Genomic DNA, 13,850 nt, shown 5'->3' on the forward strand with positions numbered 1-13,850 from the left:
CGTGGAGAACTTTTCGAGTCATTTAGTAACAACGTTTCGATTTTATACACGGAAACTAGATTTATATAGTGTATATATTAAAATATATAGGCTATGTCCCTCCGACGTTAGAGCATCATGTAAAAATATGAAGTAAACAAGTCAAGTACTTTTCGAGCTTTTTGGTATCAGCTTTAAGCAAGGACTTATCTTTATATAGTACTATAGAATTCATGAACTTTGGAAGATACAGAGAGTACAAATCACACGAAGCGTTTTGGGAATATTCTCAGAATGCTCATAGTAAATATGCCTCACATACGTGATAATCGGGTGTAAATCACATCACAAGCTGAAGTAATCGATTGACGAATAAACCACAAGTAGAAGATAGAGTAATACGCACGAAAAATGTAACAAGATATGTCAGCCAGACAGAAAAATAATGCTGATAATGAACACGATCTTACTTGCCTCCAGCAGAAATTTTCTATCGTTTCGGAAGAAACAACACTATTTTACAGACTATGAAGTCTCACTTTATTCTTCGGAAAATTGTCTCCAACATTCAGGCTCGTATTATACTCGGAATTAATGTAAAACATTTCCAATGTTTGATTTAAAATTCTCACCAGTCTAACAAACACCCATATATTTGATGCCGCGATAAACCTATCTCTATCTAGCAGCAATGGATTCAACTGGCAGCAGCACTGCACCGGTGCGACTAACATGAACTGCGGGGATTCCCAAACTTGGCAACAGTCTCCCTGCACCCCGCCAACACAACCCCAGAACACCACCAAGCCTACGATGCGTCATTGCAGTCTACAGTGCCAGTGAACTTGAATTGAAAGTGATATGTGTCATTGGTAGCCGTACAAAGTTTTGTTAGTGGCTAGTTTCGCAAGGGAAAAATTAAATGGTATTCATATGATGCGAGCTACAAACTGAAAGCAATAACATACGGAGAAGAACACGGAAACAGAGCAGCTGAGCGGCATTTCGGCCCTCCGCCGACAGGAATGATTAGCACGTGAACAAAAATAGAAATACCTCATAAAATGCTACAAGAGCATGAAGAGAATATATCATCTTTACAGAGCTTTATTTTTCAACGCCGAAAGAAAACCAGTTTGGAACTAAGCTAAACAGTGAATTTGGACGAAACTCATTTGACATTTCATGTTTCGAGTAACAGACTGTTGCCATGTAAGGTTTTAAAAACGTAACTATAAAAAAAGTGGACATGAAAAAATGCACTACTATGTTGTCCTTTCATGCTGCGCTGATGGTACTAAATTTAATCCAGTTATCATTTTCAAGCGCAAAATAATGCCGCAACCTTCTGAAACACCGCCAAGTGTTGTTCACGTACATGACAAGGGCTGGACGGACGAGGCTGGTATGAAATTATGGATTAACCAAGTGTGGGAGAGAGTGAAAGGTGTTCTATTAAAGAAGTGTTCTCTTCTTGTGCTACATTAATTTAGTAACCATTAGAAAAGTTCTGTGAAAGACCAATTGAGACAGGGAAATACAGAGCTTGCTGTTATTCCGGGAGGACTTAATCAACAATTGCAACCTCCCGATGTCTCGATAAATACACCATTTACTAGATAAATGGGACAAATAGTTGACGGATGAAGCCAACATGAATTTACGCCAAAAGGAGCTTTAAAACGACCTACAATCAAACAGTTGTGTCAGTGGATAAAACAGTGATGCTCTAGAGTAAGACATTATCGTTAAATCTTTCAAGAAATGTGGCATTAGTAACGCACTCGATGGCAGTGAAGACCATCTCACATGTGGAGAGGACAGCGAAGGCGACAAAGAGGAAGAAGAAGAAGGAAAGAAGAAGAAAAGAAAGTTCAGATTACAATTTTTCGGGAATTTAAAAGTCAGTTCGGTTTTGTAAACTAAGAAGTTTTTAGCCTGGTTTTGTAATCCAAAAATGAAAATGGGAAAAATTTATTTAAAAGAAAATGCTTGAAAATTAAGCTGAGTAGTACATTGCATAAAATACTGTATTTAATAAGTAGCATATCACATTTTGCAGACCACCGTATCTCACCGTTATAGAGGAGTGTTTATAAGTTCTTGTTATTTTCAAGAAAGAAGGATTTCGTTTTTCTGTGTTTCTTTCTGAAGAGCAGATGCACAAGGACCATGAAGACATGATTTGTTTCATAATAGGAAATGAATTTTTCAGTTCAACAACAATATCCTTTTTCGTTCGTTCCTTCTGCGCTTGAAGGCTTAGGCAACGTGCCTGTTCCGACTGAACATGAATTTCTGTCCTTTTCGGCTGTCCTACTTCTATGCTTTCCGAGGCCTAGTACTTCTTTACAGCGAGTGGAGTACTGCCTTCATTCATCCGTTTCTGGCATTTTCCCCATTCTTTCCTGTATTCTTCAGTCACCTCTTTTAAATTGTAAATTCCCAATTCTTCCTTGATATCATCATTTTTTAAGGTGGTTCCCCCATTGAGCAACCTTCGACAGTTTTTAAAAATCTCATTTCTGCTGACCGTATGTTATTTCTCTTTTTGTCTGAATCCAGAATTCGCTGCCATAAATTATCACAGCCACTGTTATTGTTTTATACAGTTTCAACTTAGTGGCTTTGCGCAGAGCCTTATAGGGCGATAGACAAACTGCTTTGTGTCAGAGCATCGGTAATTAGACTGTGGGACGTCAATAACCTACACTCCTGGAAATGGAAAAAAGAACACATTGACACCGTTGTGTCAGACCCACCATACTTGCTCCGGACACTGCTAGAGGGCTGTATAAGCAATGATCACACGCACGGCACAGCGGACACACCAGGAACCGCGGTGTTGGCCGTCGAATGGCGCTAGCTGCGCAGCATTTGTGCACCGCCGCCGTCAGTGTCAGCCAGTTTGCCATGGCATACGGAGCTCCATCGCAGTCTTTAACACTGGTAGCATGCCGCGACAGCGTGGACGTGAACTGTATGTGCACTTGACGGACTATAGTGGGCATGCGGGATGCCGGGTGGACGTACCGCCGAATTGCTCAACACGTGGGGCGTGAGGTCTCCACAGTACATCGATGTTGTCGCCAGTGGTCGGCGGAAGGTGCACGTGCCCGTCGACCTGGGACCGGACCGCAGCGACGCACGGATGCACGCCAAGACCGTAGGATCCTACGCAGTGCCGTAGGGGACCGCACCGCCACTTCCCAGCAAATTAGGGACACTGTTGCTCCTGGGGTATCGGCGAGGGCCATTCGCAACCGTCTCCATGATGCTGGGCTACGGTCCCGCACACCGTTAGGCCGTCTTCCGCTCACGTCCCAACATCGTGCAGCCCGCCACCAGTGGTGTCGCGACAGGCGTGAATGGAGGGACGAATGGAGACGTGTCGTCTTCAGCGATGAGAGTCGCTTCTGCCTTGGTGCCAATGATGGTCGTATGCGTGTTTGGCGCCGTGCAGGTGAGCGCCACAATCAGGACTGCATACGACCGAGGCACACAGGGCCAACACCCGGCATCATGGTGTGGGGAGCGATCTCCTACACTGGCCGTACACCTCTGGTGATCGTCGAGGGGACACTGAATAGTGCACGGTACATCCAAACCGTCATCGAACCCATCGTTCTACCATTCCTAGACCGGCAAGGGAACTTGTTGTTCCAACTGGACAATGCACGTCCGCATGTATCCCGTGCCACCCAACGTGCTCTAGAAGGTGTAAGTCAACTACCCTGGCCAGCAAGATCTCCGGATCTGTCCCCCATTGAGCATGTTTGGGACTGGATGAAGCGTCGTCTCACGCGGTCTGCACGTCCAGCACGAAAGCTGGTCCAACTGAGGTGCCAGGTGGAAATGGCATGGCAAGCCGTTCCACAGGACTACATCCAGCATCTCTACGATCGTCTCCATGGGAGAATAGCAGCCTGCATTGCTGCGAAAGGTGGATATACACTGTTCTAGTGCCGACATTGTGCATGCTCTGTTGCCTGTGTCTATGCGCCTGTGGTTCCGTCAGTGTGATCATGTGATGTATCTGACCCCAGGAATGTGTCAATAAAGTTTCCCCTTCCTGGGACAATGAATTCACGGTGTTCTTATTTCAATTTCCAGGAGTGTATTTTTACCTGAATTGTACTGAGAAAAATGAATCGCAGAGGCTTCAGCAACCGATGATCAAACACCTTAACCGGTACCCTTCCATGAGTTTTGGCCACTAAATATATAGCGAAATATCATATTGTCAGTCAGCTTTCAGAAGACGCATGAAACATTCTTGTGGGCCTGGTATTTGGCTCCCTTCATCCGACTGACGTACCAAATGTTTATTTCGTTCGCCTTGCATTGAATACCTTCAGATCAATTGATGTCGGTTGCCAAAGATGGTGAATAACAGAGATTCGAAGTTGGCAGAAGAAAATTGCGTTCGCAAATGTGTAATTGTTAAATGTGTCAGGGGTGCAGGTATGTGGGGCGAACAAGGGCAGTGCTCAGGGATTCCCGAGAATAACGAGCCTCCTGGATCCCTAAGGCAGAAAGAGAGAAATGGAAAGGAAAAATTAAAATAGAGAGGAAAACTGAAAAAAAATTTCAGATTTGTCAGTCGGCTGATTCCGAGTTTCCTAGTGTTAGTCGACATAGTCAGATCTAGTGCTACTGCCAATAAACATGACAGAACTTACCGACAGTGTGGCATTGGATGTCCTGGTTGAAATTGCTTGGTAAATCTCTCTTGTGTGGCTGGGTCTATGACAGTCACCGGGTCGTCACCCGCACAGCACACACCATCTTCCACCTGCGAAACAGCGAAAAATTACAATTTCCAACTTATGTACGCGACCAAGAAGAAGAAAGAAAATATGAAATCTGTATGTACTTCCTGATCATAGCATTAGCCACACCCTTAATAAAACTGCGCCAAATTCAGCAACTACGGCAGCCAACAAATTGTTTAACAACACCAAACCGACGAGATCCTATCAACATCAAGGCACAGTAACATAGCACATCAAGACCTGGGAAGAAAGCTACAATAGTCTGCCGAATGAGAAATTGCTCTACACCCATCCACAACGCAGTTCTAGGTACGAATACTACCAACGGACGAGTTTTATTTACATAAAAATTGAAAGACTTCTCGTAAGTGAAACCGAAAATATTATTTTTCGTGAATTAGTAATTTGTATGTTTCATTATTGTTAACTCTTTCATTATTCATTGGTTTCGTCAGTGTCTAAATATTTCTAATACGTCAATTTAAAACATTGAATTAATAATGCAAAGTTTGTAAACATAACAATATCGCTGCCAGCATTGCCAGAGACATATCGCTCTTGTGTCGTGCCCTTAATGAAATAATCGTCAACGGGACTACTTGATGAGTCAGACTAGCTGGTAAATAACGACGTAAGAGATCATATATAAATAGTAATTACGGCTGTTAATTGTTTACCATTAAAATGAAATATAGCATAAAGAAATGACGCCAAGAATGTCAGTCTTACTGTGCTCAGCATCGTTCAATCGCCAAAGTTACAGCTACAAGTAAGTTTACTGATCTAGTACTGGAGAGATGGCCAATGGCGTTCCCTCCTTGAATATATGCGGGCACGGTAGCTCAGCGTGTTCAGTCAGAGGGCTGGATGATCTCTGTAGTAAAAAACACTGTGTGAAGGGTTTTAAGATGAACATCAAGAGGTGTCATAGGACGTCCACCCAGACCAAATGCCGAGAACAATGACGAACAAAATGGGAAAAAAACAGGAGAAAAGAAATACGGGTTTCCGCCATGTCACCGACGTTAAGCGACGTCCTGCGTGTCCGGTACTTGGATGGGAAACCGCCTGGATACGCCACGCAGCTTTCCTTTACATTTCCAGAAACGGGGAGGAAAGGTGGCGGTGGTAAGTTCTTGACCACCAAACTTAACGCCAAAATCTTGGATTAAATTACAAACCCCTCCAATGTGTTTCATGTAGTGGGAGCGTGTAACAATGGTGATCCGCCCGGGAGATGAGGACGTTACGCTGGACGGTTTCAAATGGTTCAAATGGCTCTGAGCACTGTGGGACTTAACATCTGAGGTCATCAGTCCCTTAGACTTAGAACTACTTAAACTCACCTAACCTAAGGCCAGCACACTCATCCATGCTCGAGGCATGGGACCGTAGCAGCAGCGCGGTTCCGGACTGAAGCCTCTAAAACCGCTCTTCCACAGCGGCCGGTGCTCGGCGGTTTCCTTAACGCTAATCGAGAGGAACAGGCTACGACTTTCACCCTCTCCATTCTCTCATCGTCATCCAAAGCAAACACATAACATTACACATACACAAACACACACACACACACACACACACACACACGCACACACACACACACACACACACACACACACACACACACATACACACAAGCTCGTACACACGCACGCACACACACATACGCGCGCGCACCTGCACACATATACGAGGGCTGTCCAGAAAGTAAGTAACGATTGATCGCGAAATGAAAATCACAGTGCAAATCAGAAATGTTTCATTTGTAACAGTTAGCTACACCTTTCAGCTACTTCTCTAGGTAGTCGCCGTTCTGACTCAGACATTCGTCGTAGCGTTGTACCAACTTTCAAATATCCTCATCATAGAAGGCAGCCGCCAGTGCTTTCCGCCAATTCCCTACGCTGGCCTAAAGCCCGTTGTCTGTGCCAAAATAATGTCTTCATAGGCAGCGGTTCGTTTAAGCAGAGATGAAACTCAGTGGGAGACAATTACTGGCTGCATTGTGGGTAACCAAACATTTCCTATTGAAACGATGCAGTAACATCTTCATTGCCCCTGCAGAATGAGGCTGAGAATTGTCTTGAAGAAGAAACCGCACGACAGTTATGTAATGTTGGTTGAATAGCTTCAGGGGAAAATTCTCACCAGGCCCTCGTACTTGGCGGGAGACACTATTCTCTATAATATCTTTACGCGCTCACTCAGAGCTCAGGAATGAAAAGAGCGACATAATTCTACCTAGAGTCATACTAGAGACACTGCCCAACACATCTTTGCAAAGCTTTATCGGAATTTCATAGTCGTTTCCATTTCGCGACCGATCGTAACTTACTTTCTGGACAGCCCTCGTATTAGAATCATCTACACGTACGAGATACAGTTAAATACACCTTTCGCATTTCTCGAGCAAATAGTGCCATTGCGTGAAGGATAGGCAAAATTTTTCCCATCATGCGGCTAAACCTGCCCTTCAGGTCTGCCAGCCAACCACAACATACGATTTTACTTTTTACAGGAGATACCAGAAGCCAAAGAAAATATCGGCGGACTGTGCTGGGATTGACGATACGAATTGCGTCGAAAAAAGACGACAAATTTAATTATTTGTCAGCTGAATAAACAATTTCAAATCGCATTTAATTCCGTTAATAGCTAAAGTATTTAAGACCTATCTGGTGTAAAATATAAACCAGTTTTTTGACAAAAACAAACAATAAGCAGCAAATATGTTAGAAAATTTAACAAAACTGTATTATTTGTTATGATGTGTGCTTGAAAAACCGCATTTCAAGACACCATAGTGATATACTCGATTCTTACAAAACTGGGTAACTTTATTATATGCCCATGGAAAATGAGTGCTTCAAGGCACCATGGTAGTTCACTCGATTTGTCGAACATTATCTATGCAAGCGAATGCCTAAATGCAGTTCACACCGAAATTTGGTTGCAAAATGAAACTTCAATTGTTTTCCGATTTTTCTTTCAGTACAAGATTTATATAAAAAAAATGGTTTCTGTTCCAGACAAGCCGTAATAACGAGCCAGTTTGACTGGTCTTCAACAGCCAATCACCTTAAACATATACGCCTGTCAGAATGTATGTCGTTCGTCCACCGAAAGACGCACTCCATTTAACGCTTGTGTTTTAGGTTTTACAGATCGGCAGATATCAAACGTTTTTTAATGGCTTACCTTCCAAACTGGATCCTTTCTCCGTGGTCTTACTGCATTCCAGAGTTTTCTTGAGAGTTTTATGTCTGGAGAAAGACAAGTGTGTGCCGCTCACCAATCATCTCGTAGCAAACTGTTGCTAAACAACGGTGTGGGCTGCTGCACGGACCCTGTATTGTTGCTGTTTCACGTTGCGATATGTTGCTTACTCTTAGAGGTCATGCGGAAAATAATCGCCGCATAATTAAGGTGACTAGCCAACGATAGTAGGAAAGCGTAAGTAGGCTGGGTAAGTGGGACAATGCTCAGGGACCTCTGACAGCAAGGAGCCCATGGTGCATGAGGGAAAGAATGTAGCACTTAAAATGGAAAGGAAAAGTGGAAAACTTATCAAAATTGATCAGCTAAGGGAAGTCCTAAGCTATGTGAAAACAACCAAAGACGACTCTGGAAATCCATCAGAGGTAAATATGTGTGAATCGTTTATGTCGTTTACCCAGCTCAACGATCAGTCCACATTAGACCTCAAAAACCAATTAATTTAATCTATAGTATGGCAGTGCGTCGACGCATGTAAATGTTGAGGTCAAGGCTATGACGGAGCGTTCATCATGAGTGGCGTATATAATGGTATTCAAAACACCATCAAGCTACAATTTAAACTTAATGCTTAAAGGTGCTGTAGGGAAACAGTCCAATATTTCTTAACAGTTGAGAACATCTGCAGACTTTTTGGCCACATATAACTTACGATCTTGTTCCGTCAGTACTTCCAAGTGAACGCTATGGCACTAATCGGAAGTCATTGAGCTTAGAGACGCAACACCTTTTATATACTTACAGATTCATTGACTTTCTTAAGGATCTGAGAAACATAATTCTTACGAGTAAGAAATATAACGAACAGGATTTAGCAATACGTCCTAAAAATACGATTGAATCCTACAGGTCTCTTGTCCAATATAAAGTACTCAAATGAATCAGTTCTGTGCCTAAGGCCTTGAAATCCGAGAATACTAACGTTGCAGTTGCATGAGAAGTCTTAGGAACGCTGCTCTCAGAATGGGTAATTCGACAAACGTCCAACGTCTGTGAGAGAGATAGGCATGGAGAGTAAATTTCCTAACAAACAAATAAAACCAGTAAAGAAGCACCTCGACGATCTACACGAGTTACTAGACTTAGGATGATATTTTTTTACTGGACAATTGGCACATTTCTTCGCAACAAAATACTTGGTTCTAAGGAATCAAACAAGCTATAAACACATACGAAACAAAACTTTGTTGAAATCTACCGCCTGTGCCAAAAATCTTAAAAATGAAGCCCTTTAGTTTTGTATGACAACCTCAAGAATTTTCTCTTGTGTTACTAACACAGGTTTTGATGATAAGAATGTCATTTTAAGTATAAATATCGAAACTATCTGGTGCGCAAGACAGTGGAGCTGATATCCACCAAATGTGACGATCTACACGAGTTACTAGACTTAGGATGATATTTTTTACTGGACAATTGGCACATTTCTTCGCAACAAAATACTTGGTTCTAAGGAATCAAACAAGCTATAAACACATACGAAACCAAACTTTGTTGAAATCTACCGCCTGTGCCAAAAATCTTAAAAATGAAGCCCTTTAGTTTTGTATGACAACCTCAAGAATTTTCTCTTGTGTTACTAACACAGGTTTTGATGATAAGAATGTCATTTTAAGTATAAATATCGAAACTATCTGGTGCGCAAGACAGTGGAGCTGATATCCACCAAATGTGACGTGTGCACAACCGTCGCAATAGCCTTAGGCGTTACAAGACTTTTACAGTATGCGAGGAATGGAAGAAGGAAAAGGTCAGGAATATTTGAAAGACGATCGAGTATAGCATAAATGTCGGTATATCTTAATAAGCAAAACTCGAAATTAAAACGCCATACATCTGACAAGAAAGTGCTGTGAGAGATGATGTGCAGACGACGTTGTTGAGCTGTGAATGGAATGGGGCAGAAGGAGTTGACCCCCTTTCATTAACTTGCATTTGGCTTCTCAAGCCAGTATTTACGCCGCTGAAGTGCATTAAATATGAAAGTGAAAAGGTTCTGTAATCATCACATTAAAAGCGTACAGGGTATCTTGCCGCGCATATTATGAAATACATCAAAATGTTTAATTGTAATAAATAATAAATACTTAAAATATGTAAAGATGTAACGATGTTCCGGCCGAGTTGCGACGGTTTTCCTCAGGGCAAAGACAGATTAGCCGGGGTGTGGTTGCATCAATATAGTCTCTTGATGGTGTCACACGCAACCGAGGTTATTTTTGTAAAGTTGTGTTGAGCCGAAATAATATTGGTGGGTGTAAGGAGAAAAGGAAAGGATATGGAGCCGACTATTTATGAGTTGGCTACTGAGGGTCATGTACGAATTACCGACACACCCCTGTGGCCCCAGGTTCCCTGCCGTCAGCAGCTTAAAGACATCGCCACCTGTGTGAACCCAGAACCCAGAACAACCACATCTGGCCGTAATAACGGCCTTGATACGCCTGGGCATTGAGTCAAACAGAGCTTGGATGGCGTGTACAGGTACAGATGCGCATGCAACTTCAGCAAAATACCACAGTTCATCAGGAGTAGTGACTGGCGTATTGTGACGAGCCAGTTCCTTGGCCACCATTGACGAGACGTTTTCAATTGGTGAGAGATCTGGAGAATGTGCTGGACAGGGCAGCAGTCGAACATTTTCTGTATCCAGAAAGGCCCGTAAAGGATCTGCAACATGCGGTCGTGCATTATCCTACTGAAATGTAGGGTTTCACAGGGATAGAATGAAGGGTAGAACAACGTGTCGTAACACATCTGAAATGTAACGTCCACTATTCAAAGTACCGTCAATGCGAACAAGAGGTGTCCGAGACGTGTAACCAATGGCACCCCATAGCATCAAGCCTGGTGATACGGCAGTAAGGCGATGACGGATACACGTTTCCAATGCGCGTTCACTACGATGTCACCAAACGCGGATGCGACAATCATGATACTGTAAACAGAACTTGGATTCATCCGAAAAAATGTTTTGCCATTCGTGCACCCAGGTTCGTCGTTGAGCACACCATCAAAGGCGCTCCTGTCTGTGATGCAGCGTCAAGGGTAACCGCAGCCACGGTCTCCGAGCTGATAGTCCATGCTGCTGCAAACGTCGTCGAACTGTTCGTGCAGATGGTTGTTGTCTTGCAAACGTCCCCATCTGTTGCCTCACGGATGCAGACCTGGCTGCGCGATCCGATACAGCCGTGCGGGTAAGATACCTGTCATCTCGACTGCTAGTGATACGAGGCCGTTGGGATCCAGCACGGCGTTCCGTATTGTCCTCCTGAACCCACCGATTCCATATTCCGCTAACATTCATTGTATCTCGACCAAATCGAGCAGGAATGTCGCTATACGATAAACCGCAATCGCGATAGGCTGCAATCCGACCTTTATCAAAGTCTGAAACGTGATCGTACGCATTTCTCCTCCCTACATGAGGCATCACAACAACGCTTCACCAGGCAACGCCAGTCAACTGCTCTTTATGTATGAGAAATCGGTTTGGAAACTTTCCTCATGTCAGCACATTGTAGGTGTCGCCACCGGCGCCAACCGTGTGTGGATGCTCTGAAAAGCTAATCATTTGCATACCACAACATCGTCTTCCTGTCGGTTAAATTTCGTGTCTGTAGCTCGTCATCTTCGTGGTGTAGCAATTTTAATGGCCGGTAGTGTAGTAGCTCTTCTTATTGTTTCATAGTCGTATCTTTCGGCTCGGAAGGTGTTGCACAGCACTTTCAGTTCTTGTTTAATGTTGTTTTTTTATTGTTGGTGCTATCAACTTGTGCGCCGAGCAATCGTCAGCCTAGTTCTAGCTACTGGCCGCTCTGTCGTAACACGTAGGTGTGACGAGGCACTGCATGGAGGACGGTGCTGGAGGCCAGGATCGCTGGCAGCGGCGGCCGGACCTTATCTGCCCGGCGAGGCCTCTCGTCGTGGGCCACGCCCCGCCTAGTGCGGGCTGCAGCTAATTATTATGGCGGCTGGCAGCGGAGGGCAGTGCGAGGTGCTAACGGCTGCTATGGCCGGCACACCCGGCGACGCCAAAGTGGCCGCTCCACTCGGGCGTCACGTGCGCGCCTCACGGCCCCGTCTCCCCCTCCCACGCACAGCTCCGGAATATTACCTCGCAGTCGCTCCAGTCGCACGTTTTATACGAGCCGTTTCACGACGATCTTGCCGCGGCTATCCTGAAACGCCAAGGGGAGTCAGTCCTTTGCCACTTACTAGAGCACACCAGTAGCGGCCACAAGCTCAGGTAAATGTGTATCCACTGTATCGGTCATCTGCGTATGCAGTGAAGAGGTGCAGAAAGCGGACACCTCTTCTGGAGGACTTGTCATGAAAGCCCTCCTGCTGTCCTCACTTACACTGAAGTGTCAAAAGTCATGGAATAGCAATATGGACTTATACAGAGAACAATATTATTGCGCACACAAGGTATAAAATGACAGTCGCAGAATATGTCATACACTCCCATGGAGACGATCGTACATATGCTGGATGTAGTCCTGTGGAACGGCTTGCCATGCCATTTCCACCTGGCACCTCAGTTGGACCAGCGTTCGTGCTGGACGTGCAGACCGCGTGAGACGACGCTTCATCCAGTCCCAAACATGCTCAATGGGGGACAGATCCGGAGATCTTGCTGGCCAGGGTAGTTGACTTACACCTTCTAGAGCACGTTGGGTGGCACGGGATACATGCGGACGTGCATTGTCCTGTTGGAACAGCAAGTTCCCTTGCCGGTCTAGGAATGGTAGAACGATGGGTTCGATGACGGTTTGGATGTACCGTGCACTATTCAGTGTCCCCTCGACGATCACCAGAGATGTACAGCCAGTGTAGGAGATCGCTCCCCACACCATGATGCCAGGTGTTGGTCCTGTGTGCCTCGGTCGTATGCAGTCCTGATTGTGGCGCTCACCTGCACGGCGCCAAACACGCATACGACCATCATTGGCACCAAGGCTGAAGCGACTCTCATCGCTGAAGACGACACGTCTCCATTCGTCCCTCCATTCACGCCTGTCGCGACGCCACTGGAGGCGGGCTGCACAATGTTGGGGCGTGAGCGGAGGACGGCCTAACGGTGTGCGGGACCGTAGCCCAGCTTCATGGAGACGGTTGCGAATGGTCCTCGCCGATACCCCAGGAGCAACAGTGTCCCTAATTTGCTGGGAAGTGGCGGTGCGGTCCCCTACGGCACTGCGTAGGATCCTACGGTCTTGGCGTGCATCCGTGCGTCGCTGCGGTCTGGTCCCAGGTCGACGGGCACGTGCACCTTCCGCCGACCACTGGCGACAACATCGATGTACTGTGGAGACCTCACGCCCCACGTGTTGAGCAATTCGGCGGTACGTCCACCCAGCCTCCCACATGCCCACTATACGCCCTCGCACAAAGTCCGTCAACTGCACATACGGTTCACGTCCACGACGTCGCGGCATGCTACCAGTGTTAAAGACTGCGATGGAGCTCCGTATGCCACGGCAAACTGGCTGACACTGACGGCGGCGGTGCACAAATGCTGCGCAGCTAGCGCCATTCGACGGCCAACACCGCGGTTCCTGGTGTGTCCGCTGTGCCCTGCGTGTGATCATTGCTTGTACAGCCCTCTCGCAGTGTCCGGAGCAAGTATGGTGGGTCTGACACACCGGTGTCAATGTGTTCTTTTTTCCATTTCCAGGAGTGTATTTAGTCACATGATTAATGTAACAGCGTTACTGACGCGATTAGGGGCGCACTGCGGAAATTGACAAATTTCGAACTTCGGCTCGTTGTTGGAGCTAGACTCAGACGACACTACACCTCTACATCTACATCTAC

The 13,850-nt window shown here is 45.4% G+C and overlaps 1 long non-coding RNA gene across 3 annotated transcripts in view; it reads right to left on the bottom strand.

Moving 5' to 3' along the window:
* The window catches only part of LOC126284556 (uncharacterized), a 395,186-nt gene that overhangs the window by 194,522 nt on the left and 186,814 nt on the right, over nucleotides 1-13,850 (bottom strand). For 2 of the 3 annotated variants that reach the window (XR_007551498.1, XR_007551499.1), the window contains exon 2: nucleotides 4,662-4,774. This is a non-coding gene — a long non-coding RNA (uncharacterized LOC126284556). Of the gene's footprint in view, nucleotides 1-4,661; nucleotides 4,775-7,952; nucleotides 8,037-13,850 lie in introns of those variants that run through there. The other variant, XR_007551500.1, reaches the window with a different exon arrangement.

The sequence above is a fragment of the Schistocerca gregaria genome, chromosome 8, assembly GCF_023897955.1.
Source record: "Schistocerca gregaria isolate iqSchGreg1 chromosome 8, iqSchGreg1.2, whole genome shotgun sequence".
Classification (NCBI taxonomy): domain Eukaryota; kingdom Metazoa; phylum Arthropoda; class Insecta; order Orthoptera; family Acrididae; genus Schistocerca; species Schistocerca gregaria.